This window comes from Schistocerca cancellata, chromosome 6 (assembly GCF_023864275.1).
Source record: "Schistocerca cancellata isolate TAMUIC-IGC-003103 chromosome 6, iqSchCanc2.1, whole genome shotgun sequence".
NCBI lineage: Eukaryota > Metazoa > Arthropoda > Insecta > Orthoptera > Acrididae > Schistocerca > Schistocerca cancellata.
In genome coordinates, this window is record NC_064631.1 from 710,020,679 (window position 1) to 710,035,341 (window position 14,663).

Genomic DNA, 14,663 nt, shown 5'->3' on the forward strand with positions numbered 1-14,663 from the left:
CGGAAAGTGCCTTATCAGCCGATTCCCTCTTTTAGTCAGGTTATGCCGTAAATTTATTTTCTTTTCAGTTCGAATCACTACCTCCTCATTAGCTATTCGATCTACTCATATAATCTTCAACATCTTCGTGGAGCTTCGTACTTTAGATCTTCTACTCTCTTCTTGTCTTATCGTTCATGTTTCACGTACGTAAAAGGCTACAATGCAGAAAAGGACCTTCAGAAAATACCTTCGAACAGGTAAAATTTTATTCAGTGTCACAACATATCTTTTTTTTAGGTTTTTCCCTGCTGTTGCTAATTTGCCTGCTATAACTTATTTACTTCGGGCATTATCTATTATTTCGCTAACCAAATATCAAAAGTCGTTACTGATTTTTGTGGCTCGTTTCCTACCTTAATTCCCTCAGAATGCCTGATTTAATTCGATTACGTTACCACTACTTTTGTTTCACTTTTGTTGATATTCTTCTTATAACCTCGTTTCAAGATATATTCCATCCCGTTAAACTGCTCTTCCAGGTAGTTTGCCGTCTCTAATCGAATTACAATGCCATCGGCAAAGTCAAACTTTTTATTTCTTCTCCTTAAAATCAAATTCCCCTTACAAATTCCTCCTTAGTTTCCATTAACGCTTATTCAGTGTACAGACTGAATAACATTGGAGACTATAACACTCTTCCACTCACTGCTCAATTACTGCTCCCTTTTCATGTATTTCTGTCTGTTTTCTGTACAAGTTGTAGGTAATGTTACACTCACTACATTTTATCCCTGTTATCTTCAGAATTTTGAAGAGAATACCCGAGTCGTCATTACCAAAAGCTTTCGCAAAATCTCCAAACATAGATTTGCCTATCTTCAAACTATGTACTAAGGTAAGTCGTAGGATCTGTATTGCCATGCGTGTTTCTACAGTTTTTCCGCAACCCAAACTGATCTTCTACCAGTTTTTCAAGTATTCTGCAAATAATCGTGTCTGTATTTTGCATCCATCACTTATTAAATTACATACTCAAAGAGGTTGTCCATAAGGTCATCATAGTTTAGCTTTTTGGTAAGTTCTCAGAGTTGTCGACAGTTGTCGACTGTTTTCCACAAATTTCTAAACTGTCCTAAGCGACAGAGTGTTTACCAAGACGTAAATGGGCACGTTTCTTGGACGTTATTATGAACACATGGTAATAAGAGTTCGGTCACGAGGCAGTAAGAAGCAGAGCATAGTGATAACGTCGAAGGGAATGTTTGTTGCTGAGGCAAAGGTAATCACTGTGTAAATTCTGTTTTGGTTGACTGAATATCTAAATGCTGAACAGTCGCAAAGAGCAACTCTGGACATGTAATTTTGTGGTGGCGATCGCAAATGTCCTCGGAGTGCAAGTAACAGTTTTTGGCAACTCTGCATCTTCAAATTGTGACGCTGTGATACAGATAACAGGATAATATTCGGAGATACAGTGAGAGGATGCTGCACTAACGCGTTCATATTTGTGTAATAGAGTTCCGTAGTCGTTTTGACTGTTATTTCCAGAGAATAAAGGACGTCGGCCCGTAGACAGTTAGACAGAGAAGGAAAGTGGTGCACTTTTATCCAGAGGTTTGAGAAGCAGCCGTAAAGCAATGGAGTTCAAATAAAAGTGAGATACCATAAATTAGACTTGTTTTCTGATTGCTATGGCTTTATACAGTGTAACTATCTATATCTAAACACAAGGTTCCTATTGTTTGATAGGATAAAGGAACAACAATGACGCAAAGCTACACTGTGCAACAGAATTACAGCCTCACTTTTTTGAAACCCCATAATTCTCTCCCATTCTGACGCACAAGCTTAAAATCCAGCTAGAAGGTGCCTACAACCTTCCTTTGTAGTGATGCAAAAACATGGTGCTCTGCAACATGGACCGTGCGCTCTGAAAAGTTTCAGACAACAAGGTGTCGACACATGCGAATACGAGGCCAGAGCTCAGAAATTCATTAGAAGTGTCAAGTGGTTTAATGATATGACGTCCACACCAAATTCTACCACAATTCTGCCCAACATAACAATGAGCGTCGTGTCACACGATGAGAAGGTCGTCATAAGCCATCTTCCCCTCATTTCACCCTTTTTTTATACCTACACAATGGAGGTAGGGACTGCAACGCCCAGCGTTGAAATCAAAGGTTTACTTGTGGCTGGCGCAGGGAAACACTTTAGACACACTGCAGCTCGACACGAAGAGGCCTCAGTACGTGACGTAAAGCTAGTCAATGAAACCATCGCTTCCCTAGGGGAGTTCATTTTCACTTATTCGTGTTCGAAAACGACAGTCTTCAGTCAACACAAGTGGGACAGGCAATCCACTACACTTCTGCGCCAGCTGGACGTTTGCGAAATCTGAGGGGTGTCGAAAGGGTTGCCTATCCGGCTGGCAGGTACGGATCGGTAGATGTGAGTCTCTGCACAGATCCTTTTCTAAAGTGCCGAAAAAAGGTAATGGAGTGGCACCGAAATGGGGGTCTTTGCCATTCCATTCACGAACGTTTCAGTGCGCAGTCCAGCTTCAACACAGTACAGGAGCGCATGTAAAATGAGGGATAAAAAAGCGTAAACATGCCTTTCTGCTTCGGATCACGTTCAATTTCGTCGAATGGTTCTGAACGCTCCCTAAAGATTTCACCCTGTGTACCAAAATTTGCGGTCACACTACACTCCAAATGGACGAATCATGTTCAGGGTGGTTACAGCCTCACGATGGCCTTAGAAAAGGGTTGAATAGTCCAGTAGGTATCAGCACTGGTAAACTTTGTCAAGAACGACGTCCTGTGGTATATCGCACTGCGAACTGTCGTTTTCGTGGGCGAAGTGTAGGAAAGTGAACACATCTACGGAAGGGATGGTTTAAAAGACGCCGTTCACGCTACCTGCTGAGGTTTCCTCGGTTCGGTTTTGAGCAGCAGTGTGTCTGAAATGTTTTCCTGTGACACCCAAAAGAAAACCGCGTGATTTCAAGCCCAGGCCTCCCGCTTCTGACCTCCATCAAATGGTTCAAATGGCTCTGAGCACTATGTGACTTAACTTCTGAGGTCATCAGTCCCCTAGAACTTAGAACTACTTAAACCTAACTAACCTAAGGACATCACACACATCCATGCTCGAAGCAGGATTCGAACGTGCGACCGTAGCGGTCGCGCGTCTCAATACTGTAGCGCCTAGAACCGCTCGGTCACCCCGGCCGGCTTGATAGCGTCAGTGCGGTTCTAGGCGCTGCAGTCTGGAACCGCGCGACCGCTACGGTCGCAGGTTTGAATCATGCCTCGGGCATGGATGTGTGTGATGTCCTTAGGTTAGTTAGGTTTAAGTAGTTCTAAGTTCTAGGGGACTAATGACCTCAGAAGTTGAGTCCCATAGTGCTCAGAGCCATTTGAACCACTCCGGCCGGCCTGACCTCCATCACAGAGACGTCAAACAAAGGGATGAAATGTGGGTAAGAGGGGGTATTACGACCTTATCATAGTGTGAGATGTCCACTGTGACGCTGGGCAGAAATGGGTTGACCCGAGTGTGAATGTGACGTCAGTAACCCACCTCACACCTCACACCTCACATTAACGTCTGAACTGTGGCCTGCTTTTCGCGTGTGTCGACACCTTATTGTTTGCAGAGTTGTAGAGCTCGAGGATGCCATCGCAGTGTGCTACGCTTTTGCATAATCACAGAGAAAGGTTGTAGGCACCTTTGAGCCAAATTTCAAACTTAGGCGCCGTGTAGATTCATTCTAGCTGTACTGCGGTCAACTGACGGAGACAAACTGACCACAACACCTCACCTTTTTCTCACTAAATAAGAAGTACCGAGTTACTGATACTCGCGTCATTTGTTGTAGACGATGCGTTGAGCTTCTCTGTCGGGGTGCGCACTGGCTCTGTATATGTAAATACTTGTCATGATTCGCTAGAGTGGCTACTGATGATGATTTATTCCAATTAGAGCGACTGTTGCACCGGAATGAAATTATGTACATATATAGAACGGAAACGAGCAAGAGATAGAGCATAACATGTTCTGTGCATTCATTCAAGAACATATAGAGGGTGATTCAAAAAGAATACTACAACTTTAAAAATGTGTATTTAATGAAATAAACATAATATAACCTTCTGTTATACATCATTACAAAGAGTATTTAAAAAGGTTTTTTTTTCACTCACAAACAAGTTCAGATATGTTCAATATGGCCCCCTCCAGACACTCGAGCAATATCAACCCGATACTCCAACTCGTTCCACACTCTCTGTAGCATATCAGGCGTAACAGTTTGGATAGCTGCTGTTATTTCTCGTTTCAAATCATCAATGGTGGCTGAGAGAGGTGGCCGAAACACCATATCCTTAACATACCCCCATAAGAAAAAATCGCAGGGGGTAAGATCAGGGCTTCTTGGAGGCCAGTGATGAAGTGCTCTGTCACGGACTGCCTGGCGGCCGATCCATCGCCTCGGGTAGTTGACGTTCGTAGGACTCTCCATACAGTTGATTGTGGAATTTGCAGCTCTCTGCTAGCTCTGCGAGTCGATTTTCCTGGGCTGCGAACAAATGCTTGCTGGACGCGTGCTACATTTTCATCACTCGTTCTCGGCCGTCCAGAACTTTTCCCTTTGCACAAACACCCATTCTCTGTAAACTGTTTATACCAACGTTTAATACACCACCTATCAGGAGATTTAACACCATACTTCGTTTGAAATGCACGCTGAACAACTGTCGTCGATTCACTTCTGCCGTACTCAATAACACAAAAAGCTTTCTGTTGAGCGGTCGCCATCTTAGCATCAACTGACGCTGACGCCTAGTCAACAGCGCCTCAAGCGAACAAATGTACAACTAAATGAAACTTTATAGCTCCCTTAATTCGCCGACAGATAGTGCTTAGCTCTGCCTTTTGTCGTTGCAGAGTTTTAAATTCCTAAAGTTGTGGTATTCTTTTTGAATCACCCTGTATTTTGATTGCTGTCGTTAAAGACCGCAGCTTCAGTTGCGATGATGCAGCAGTTGCTGCACAGCGGTTAACTCCCTCACACTCACCGTGGCGTCCTACCTGCCGCAGATCAGCAGTACAAGTGTACGCTTTCGTGCTTTAACCCAGCGCGTTTTTCTCTTGTTGCAGGTACGTAGCAGTGGCGGTGCCGTGCGTGTTGCCCGCTCTTCAGGCGCAGGCCGCTGGCAGCGGTGAGTAACTCCTCGCCGGCAGATAAGCATCTGGTAAACTGCGGCCCGGCGTGTACACACTTCCAGACTCGTTTGTCGCGTAGTCGGCGACGCAGCGGGTGCGCTACCGGTTTGCTCCAGCCGGTGACTCTGCCGCGAGCGCCATAAAGCTTAAGGGGCCACGGCTGCGTGCTGCGAAACGGCGTCGTTAAAGCGCTCTTTCCTTTGTCGGGCTAGAAACTGAAGTGTGTGCTTAACATTCCGAGTGGGTTAGTTGGGATTCCCAGTTCGCAAAGCGCTCTTAAACTGCAAAAACACTCGCGTGACTTGCTTCTTCCTCCATTCCTCGTATCGAAAGTTTTACATTATAATTTGATGTGTTGTAGATGAAGTACTCCTTTATTTTATACAGAGTGGTTCTTATTAATGTTTAAAATACCCTGAAGGGAAGTAGTTGACGCTAAAACAAGTAATTTAATATGAGAGACGTGGTGTCGCAACTGTCGGGAAATACCCCAAAAGTGGACGATAAATGTTGAACATATGATGTCACCAGATGGTCTACCTCGTGACAAGTGCAGCGGTTGGGTTTGGGCGTAAAAGGAAGATTGAACGATGCAGTATTTCCCCGAGCAAACGGTGCAAATTTCGAATACCTTTCCCAAATGTGATCTGTTGTAAAGCTACATCTGCATCTACATGGTTACTCTGGAATTCACACTTAAGCGCCTCGCAGAAGGTTCATCGAACCATTTTCATACTACTTCTCTACCATTCTACTCTCGAATGGCGCGTGGGAAAAAGGAACACCTAAATCTTTCCGTTCGAGCTCTGATTTCTCTTATTTTATTATGATGATCATTCCTCCGTACTTAGGTGGGTGTCAACAAAATATTTTCGCATTCGGAAGACAAAGTTGGTGATTGAAACTTCGTAAATAGATCTCGCCGCAAAGAAAACCGCCTTTGTTTCGGTGTCTGCCACCCAAACTCGCGTATCATATCAGTGACACTCTGACCCCTATTGCGCGATAACACGAAACGGGCTGCCCCTCTTTGCCCCCTTTCGATGTCCTCCGCCAATCCTACCTGGTAAGGATCCCAAACCGCGCAACAGTATTCCACCAGAGGACAGACAAGTGAAATTTAGGCTGTCCCTTTAGTGGGTTTGTCGCATCTTCTAAGCGTTCTCCCAACAAACCACAGTCTTTGTTTCGCCTTCCCCACAATGTTTCAAATTTAAGTTGCTCGTAATTGTATTTCCTAGGTATTTAGTCTAATTGACAGCCCTTAGATTTGTGTGATTTATCGTGTACCCAAAATTTATCGGATTTCTTTTAGTACCCATGTGGATGACCTCGCACTTTTCTTTGTTTAGTGCCATTTGCCACTTTTCGCACCATACAGAAATTCACGTCCGAAAACGATGTAATAGACTGTCCGCAGGGAAAACCTCAGGAAATGACACGTATTGTTGTACGATGTAATAATGATCCGAATGAGTAGGATTCTCAATTTTATATCTTTGCTGTCATACAAAAGCTTTTTCCAAAAACTTCACTAATTTGTTTTTCGATAGCCATTTCAATGGTTTTTTTTATGCTGCAACGATTTCCGGCATGCTTGCGATACAGCACAATGGGCTTGACTCCTAAGGCAGAACTACAGTACATTTCTCTAAGAGATTACTCTAATTTAGACGCTACACACTGCTGCAGATAAATGCAACTAGACGGTGGCCTGTTTTAGTCAAACTTCAAGTAAGAGAGCTGTCACTATTTCTGGCCACTACCGAAAGAGTAACCTGGTATTTTCTAATGTTAATTTGGTAACGTAAGAACCGTCCCGCAACGATTTAATTGTTGAACTTCTAGGTCTAGAAGATTCTCAGGCGTATATATTTTGGAAGAATCACTAAATACTGTCTCCTCTATTAGTGATAGGGGGCAACGGCCTTGCCGCAGTGGATACAACGGTTCGCGTCAGATCACCGAAGTTAAGCGCTGTCGGGCGTGGCCGGCACTTGGATGGGTGACCATCCGGGCCGTCATGCGCTGTTGCCATTTTTCGGGGTGCACTCAACCTCGTGATGCGAATTGAGGAGCTACTCGACCGAATAGTAGCGGCTCCGGTCAAAGAAAACTATTATAACGACTGGGAGAGCGGTGTGCTGACCATACGCCCCTCCTATCCGCATCCTCAGCTGAGGATGACACGGCAGTCGGATGGTACCAATGGGCCACTTGTGGCCTGAAGACGGAGTGCTATTGGTGATAAATTTCTTTAGATTCGTTGTTACCCAAGAGGGCAGCTGGTTTTGCTTTCAGTAGAATTTTCGTGCATTGGAAGACATGCTTTTGCTCATTTTCGTTGTTTTTCCATTTTTTTAGTATTCCCTGTTAGATTCTGAGCTGAAGCAACTGCTAATAGTATCTTCGGAAGAACAGAAGACGAACTGTATCAACAAATACACTACTGACCATTAAAATTGCTACACCACGAAGATGACGTGCTTCAGACGCGAAAATTAACATACAGGAAGAAGATGCTGTGATATGCAAATTATTAGCTCTGGTGACACCTACAACGTGCTGACATGAGGAAAGTTTCCAACCGATTTTTCATACACAAACAGCAGTTGACCGGCGTTGCCTGGTGAAACGTTGTTGTGATGCCTCGTGTAAGGAGGAGAAATGCGTACCATCACGTTTCCGACTTTGATAAAGGTCGGATTGTAGGGTATCGCGATTGCGGTTTATCGTATCGCCACATTTCTGCTCGCGTTGGTCGAGATCCAATGACTATTAGCAGAATATGGAATCGGTAGGTTCAGGAGGGTAATACGGAACGCCGTGCTGGAGCCCAACGGCCTCGTATCACTAGCACTCGAGATGACAGGCATCTTATCCGCTTAGCTGTAACGGATCGTGCAGCCACGTCTCGATCCCTGAGTCAACAGATGGGGACGTTTACAAGACAACAATCATCCGCACGAACAGTTTGACGACGTTTGCAGCAGCATTGACTATCAGTTCGGAGACCATGGCTGCAGTTACCCTTGACGCTGCATCACAGATTGGAGCGCCTGCGATGGTGTACTCAACGACGAACCTGGGTGCACGATGGCAAAACGTCATTTTTTCGAATGAATCCGGGTTCTGTTTACAGCATCATCATGGTCGCATCCGTGTTTGGCGACATCGCGGTGAACGCACATTCTAAGCGTGTATTCGTCATCGCCATACTGGCGTATCACCCGGTAGTGATGGCATGGGTTCAAATGGCTCTGAGCACTATGGGACTCAACTGCTGTGGTCATAAGTCCCCTAGAACTTAGAACTACTTAAACCTAACTAACCTAAGAACATCACACACATCCATGCCCGAAGCAGGATTCGAACCTGCGACCGTAGCGGTCGTGCGGTTCCAGACTGTAGCGCATTTAACCGCTCGGCCACTCCGGCCGGCTGATGGCATGGGGTGGCATTGGTTACACGTCTCGGTCACCTCTCGTTCGCACTGACGACACTTTGAACAGTGGACGTTACATTTCAGATGTGTTGCGACCCGTGGCTCTACCCTTCATTCGATCCCTGCGAAACCCTACATTTCAGCAGGATAACACACGACCGCATGTTGCAGGTCCTGTATGGGCCTTTCTGGATACAGAAAATGTTTGACTGCAGCCCTGGGCAGCACATTCTCCATATCTCTCACCAAATGAAAACGTCTGCCCAATGGTGGCCGAGCAACTGGCTCGTCACAATACGCCAGTCACTACTCTTGATGAACTGTGGTATCTTGCATGGGCAGCTGTTCCTGTAGGCGCTATCCAAGCTCTGTTTCATTCAATGCCCAGGCTTATCAATGGCGTTATTACGGCCAGAGGTGGTTGTTCTGGGTACTAATTTCTTAGGATCTATGCACCCAAATTGCGTGAAAATGTAATCACATGTCAGTTCTAGTATAATTTATTTGTCCTATGAATAACCGTTTATCATCTGCATTTCTTCTCGGTGCAGCAATTTTAATGTCCAGTATTGTATGTAGCTGCATAACACGCAAACGAATATTAGCCTTCGCTGCTGTCTCGAAATAAGATGAGCACAGCCTCACAAACATTCGTACACCGTGGTCTTGAAATACGTCATAACTTTGCTGCCAGACGGCGTGTGATGTCTTTATCCATCTTTTACATTGAAAAACGACGAACAGGATCTTCAGTTCTAGCATTTCAAACAAGTTAAACTCCAATTACGGAGACAAAACACTTGTTTTCTAAGGTTAAAAACGCGGCTCAGATCACTGACGCAAGAGACACCTGTGAGCATGTGGCGCGGTCATTCGCAGCGGCATTTCGCCGAACCAGCTTTACGGCGGGGAGAATTTTAATTAAATCCGCACGGCTGAAGCGCTCGGAGCAGATAGTTCATTTGGTGGCGGCCACTAATCGTGAAGAAGAATCGACCGCACCCGACCCGACGTCTCCATTTGTACGGGCGTTAGTCGGACCGCGGCCGATACAACATTTTCCGACTGCCTGCGCCGCCCCGATTGCCCGACTGTATTTTTGCCACATTGCGTCACGGCAGGTTATTCGGGCCCGCTCTCGACTTGTTTGCCTGTGAAATGGCTAATCTCCGCTCGCCGACGATTACATCTCGCTTCCAATCGTACTCGGCTTCCGATTTATGTTTTAATTCGTGGCGCGCCCAGAGGCCGCCCGCTTCATTCGCGCTTTGATTGGCTGCTTTGGAGGAGCAAAGCCCGCCGCTCCGACGTCACTGTTCCTTTTTTTTCTTTTCCTTCCGTCCTTCCTTCCTCCTCCTCCTCCGGCACTTCCCTTTTTGCGGCAACGCGTCGTAAAGGCGCAGTCCTGTCCCAGTCTGTGTTTACTGAGCACTTAAAGTAATTTATAGCGCTTTAAAAGGACGAAACGTTTTATAATTGAGACGTAATAACACGCGAAGAAATCGGTAGAGAGCTGTTGTGGATTGGCCGATCCGCGCCGTAAAAGTGTATTCGGAGCGCCGAGCGGTCAGATGGCGGTCCCTTTACTGTGTCACTACGGGCCTCCTGCGGCAATTTGCTCGACAGCTTCTCTCACATCATCATCATCCGCAGCGGCGGCGGCATTAGCAGTTTAGCAGCCCACGCGCGCCACGACACACGCCACTGCTCTGGACGAACGACCGTGTTCAGCGAGCCGTGACGGAAAAGGAGCTGACGTCATTCGGTCCTCCTTTTGTTAGGAGCTTCGGCGTTTGTGAATCCACAATGTCGAAATATACCACTGGTATGTCTCGTGTCTCCGAGTAGTTTTGAAACAGGTATGGTAGACAAGTTTATGAAAGGGAAAGGTAATATGTGGCTCTGTACTGCCGTCACGTAAGCGTATAGGGGATACGGATGCGCGTGGGCCATATACACAGTAGCGCACAGATTCCTTTGCGTAATTTTGTAGAGCAGAGGGCGTACCACCAGGGTGAGGGCTCCCGTAGTTGCTGGTAAACCCCTGCCACCAAGTTTGACTTCCTCGAGGTAGAAGTGTGCATCGCTGAGCGACCACACAAATACTCCAATTAGACGTGGTTATGCAATATGGAACTAACCCCAGATGTTTTAGCACAAATTTACGTATGTAATTTAAACATGTCATTATCTCAAAAGCAGTTTTCGCATTATAAACATTTTCTAATGCTCTGTCATATTAATACATATGACTCGACATTTATTGATCTGCCGAGAGCAGGGTACGAAACTGGAGTTGGCTGCTTATTGCTTATCTTAAAATTTAACACTAGGGCTAGATTCTTGTGCTTTGTGACTGGAAAGAAGGAAAACGAAGCAACACTTATACAAGAGACATAGATGCACTTCAGAATCCATGTTTGAACAAGTGCTTAATCACAATGTGAATCTAAAAGTAGCAAAATGAGAAAGTAAAAAAAAAATAGTTGAAACATTACGTCAAATTCGTTACTGTTTTGTTTTTTGTACGCTTTACGAAAGTAGGTACTTCGACACTTAAGGTAACATTATTATTACTGTCGTTGATTACATAAACACTTTATGCCCATCTGATTCTTTTACATGCTGACGTGCTTGAAGTTTATTCCATAGTGAAACCAAATTTACCATAAATAACATCAATATTATCCACAGTATCAGGGTCTGAAATTAAGTTTTCATAAAACTGTCTGGCATACTCTGGAATGAGATGCACTATCAATTTTACATCATGTAATTTTGTTAGTGATACTGGTTTACTATTTGGACATAAAAGTACCAAGAATGCTGTTAGGTCTGGTGCGGACTTTGGGCAGTCTGCACTGCGGCTCTGAATATTTACAGGGTTATTACAAATGATTGAAGCGATTTTACAGCTCTACAATAACTTTATTATTTGAGATATTTTCACAATGCTTTGCACACACATACAAAAACTCAAAAAGTTTTTTTAGGCATTCACAAATGTTCGATATGTGCCCCTTTAGTGATTCGGCAGACATCAAGCCGATAATCAAGTTCCTCCCACACTCGGCACAGCATGTCCCCATCAATGAGTTCGAAAGCATCGTTGATGCGAGTTCGCAGTTCTGGCTCGTTTCTTGGTAGAGGAGGTTTAAACACTGAATCTTTCACATAACCCCACAGAAAGAAATCGCATGGGGTTAAGTCGGGGGAGCGTGGAGGCCATGACATGAATTGCTGATCATGATCTCCACCACGACCGATCCATCGGTTTTCCAATCTCCTGTTTAAGAAATGCCGAACATCATGATGGAAGTGCGGTGGAGCACCATCCTGTGGTAGGTTTGGCTTCCTGCTTGCTTTATTCGTCGACTTCCGCGGGCTACGCGTGAAACTTGCCCGCACGCGTTCAACCGTTTCTTCGCTCACTGCAGGCCGACCCGTTGATTTCCCCTTACAGAGGCATCCAGAAGTTTTAAATTGCGCATACCATCGCCGAATGGAGTTAGCAGTTCGTGGATCTTTGTTGAACTTCGTCCTGAAGTGTCGTTGCACTGTTATGACTGACTGATGTGAGTGCATTTCAAGCACGACATACGCTTTCTCGGCTCCCGTCCCCATTTTGTCTCATTGCGCTCTCGAGCGCTCTGGCGGCAGAAACCTGAAGTGCGGCTTCAGCCGAACAAAACTTTATGAGTTTTTCTACGTATCTGTAGTGTGTCGTGACCATATGTCAATGAATGGAGCTACAGTGAATTTATGAAATCGCTTCAATCATTTGTAATAGCCCCGTACTTCAACAAAATTCTCATCGAAGTTCTTGTCATGAACACTGAATAAGGTTTCCCCTTGGTTATTCTTGTTTGACTGTTTTTCTTTTTTTACGGTGAAGTACTCAAAAAGTTTTCCATTGCTACCTTATGCCTTGAAGAGGGTGTTTCTTCTGGCGTGTTGCAGGACAGTGATGTAATCTTCTGGGGTGTGCAGCCCTTGTTGCCTTTTAGTGCACTTTATATATCACCAAAGTCGCTGTCGTTCGGCAATAATGAATGACCGGAAGTAAGAAGTTTTAGGGTAATCTTTTTAAGGATAGCATGTTCCTATAGAGCAATCTTCAACATCAAAATCATTTTTATGTTTCTGTTCTGCCCTCCACAGAAACCAGACCACAAAATTAGTGACTTGTATTTTCTGCCGAACACAAAGACACCAATGACTCTCCTCTGTATTACATTTGTATGAAAACAGTACGTGTTTTTTAAAGAATGGCATACAAGAAAACACTCTTCTGATAATCACCAATACGTAAACAAGCAAAAAGTGTGACATTCTTAAGTTGATTTCGTTCCATATTGCAAAGCACTGTCACGTGGATACAGTAAGCTGTAGTTGGTTCAATCCTCTCTAGAGAGCAGCACGTTACGGAATGGACTTGATTCTATTTTGGATGACAAATTATATATATTCCATCACAGTTTGTGACAGACAACCAGAAATCTGCAAAATGGTAGCTGCTTCCCAACTGCGTAACTGCGTCAAATTACGAGGTACATTCAAGTTCTAAGGCCTCCGATTTTTTTTCTCCGGACTGGAAAGAGATAGAAACATGCACATTGTTTTAAAATGAGGCCGCGTTCATTGTCAATACGTCCCAGAGATGGCAGCACCGTACGGCAGATGGAATTTTACCGCCAGCGGCGAGAATGAGAACTGTTTTAAATACTTAAAATGGCGACGTTTTCCTTACTTGAATAGCGTGCCATCATTCGTTTTCTGAATTTGCGTGATGTGAAACCAATTGAAATTCATCGACAGTTGAAGGAGACATGTGGTGGTGGAGTTATGGATGTGTCGAAAGTGCGTTCGTGGGTGCGACAGTTTAATGAAGGCAGAACATCGTGTGACAACAAACCGAAACAACCTCGGGCTCGCACAAGCCGGTCTGATGACACGATCGAGAGAATTGTTTTGGGGGATCGCCGAATGACTGTTGAACAGATCGCCTCCAGAGTTGGCATTACTGTGGGTTCTGTGCACACAATCCTGCATGACGACCTCAAAATGCGAAAAGTGTCATCCAGGTGGGTGCCACGAATGCTGACGGACGACCACATGGCTCCCCTTGTGGCATGTTGCCGAGCAATGTTGACACGCAACGACAGCACAAATGGGACTTTCTTTTCGTCCGTTGTGACAATGGATGAGACGTGGATGCCATTTTTCAATCCAGAAACAAAGCGCCAGTCAGCTCAGTGGAAGCACACAGATTCACCGCCACCAAAAAAATTTCGGGTAACCGCCAGTGCTGAAAATATGATGGTGTCCATGTTCTGGGACAGCAAGGGCGCAATCCTTACCCATTGCCTTCCAAAGCGCACTACGGTAACAGGTGCATCCTACGAAAATGTTTTGAAGAACTAATTCCTTCCTGCACTGCAACAAAAACGTCCGGGAAGGGCTGCGCGTGTGATGTTTCACCAAGACAACGCACCCGCACATCGAGCTAACGTTACGCAACAGTTTCTTCGTGATAACAACTTTGAAGTGATTCCTGATGCTGCCTACTCACCTGACCTGGCTCCTAGTGACTTTTGGCTTTTTCCAACAATGAAAAACACTCTCCGTGGCGGCACATTCACCAGCCGTGCTGCTATTGCCTCAGCGATTTTTTAGTGGTCAGAACAGACTCCTACAGAAGCCTTCGCCGCTGCCATGGAATCATGGCGTCAGCGTTGTGAAAAATGTGTACGTCTGCAGGGCGATTACGTCGAGAAGTAACGCCAGTTTCATCGATTTCGGGTGAGTAGTTAATTAGAAAAAAAATCAGAGGCCTTAGAACTTGAATGCACCCCGTAAAACGATTGGCATTTCAGTTTTACGTAGTTGATCCGTTTCCGTATGTTAAACTTTGTGTTCCTTTTTTAAAGTGATATTTTTCGATGCGTGGTGTTTCTTTCTTTTCTTCTGAAATTAGTAAAAGTGCACATTTACGTACTTTCAG

General features: G+C 44.9%; 1 pseudogene; it reads left to right on the forward strand.

Annotated features, from left to right (window-relative positions):
- The first annotated feature begins 7,133 nt into the window (after window positions 1-7,133).
- Window positions 7,134-7,251, forward strand: LOC126089809 (5S ribosomal RNA; annotated as a pseudogene).
- The last annotated feature ends 7,412 nt before the right edge of the window (window positions 7,252-14,663 follow it).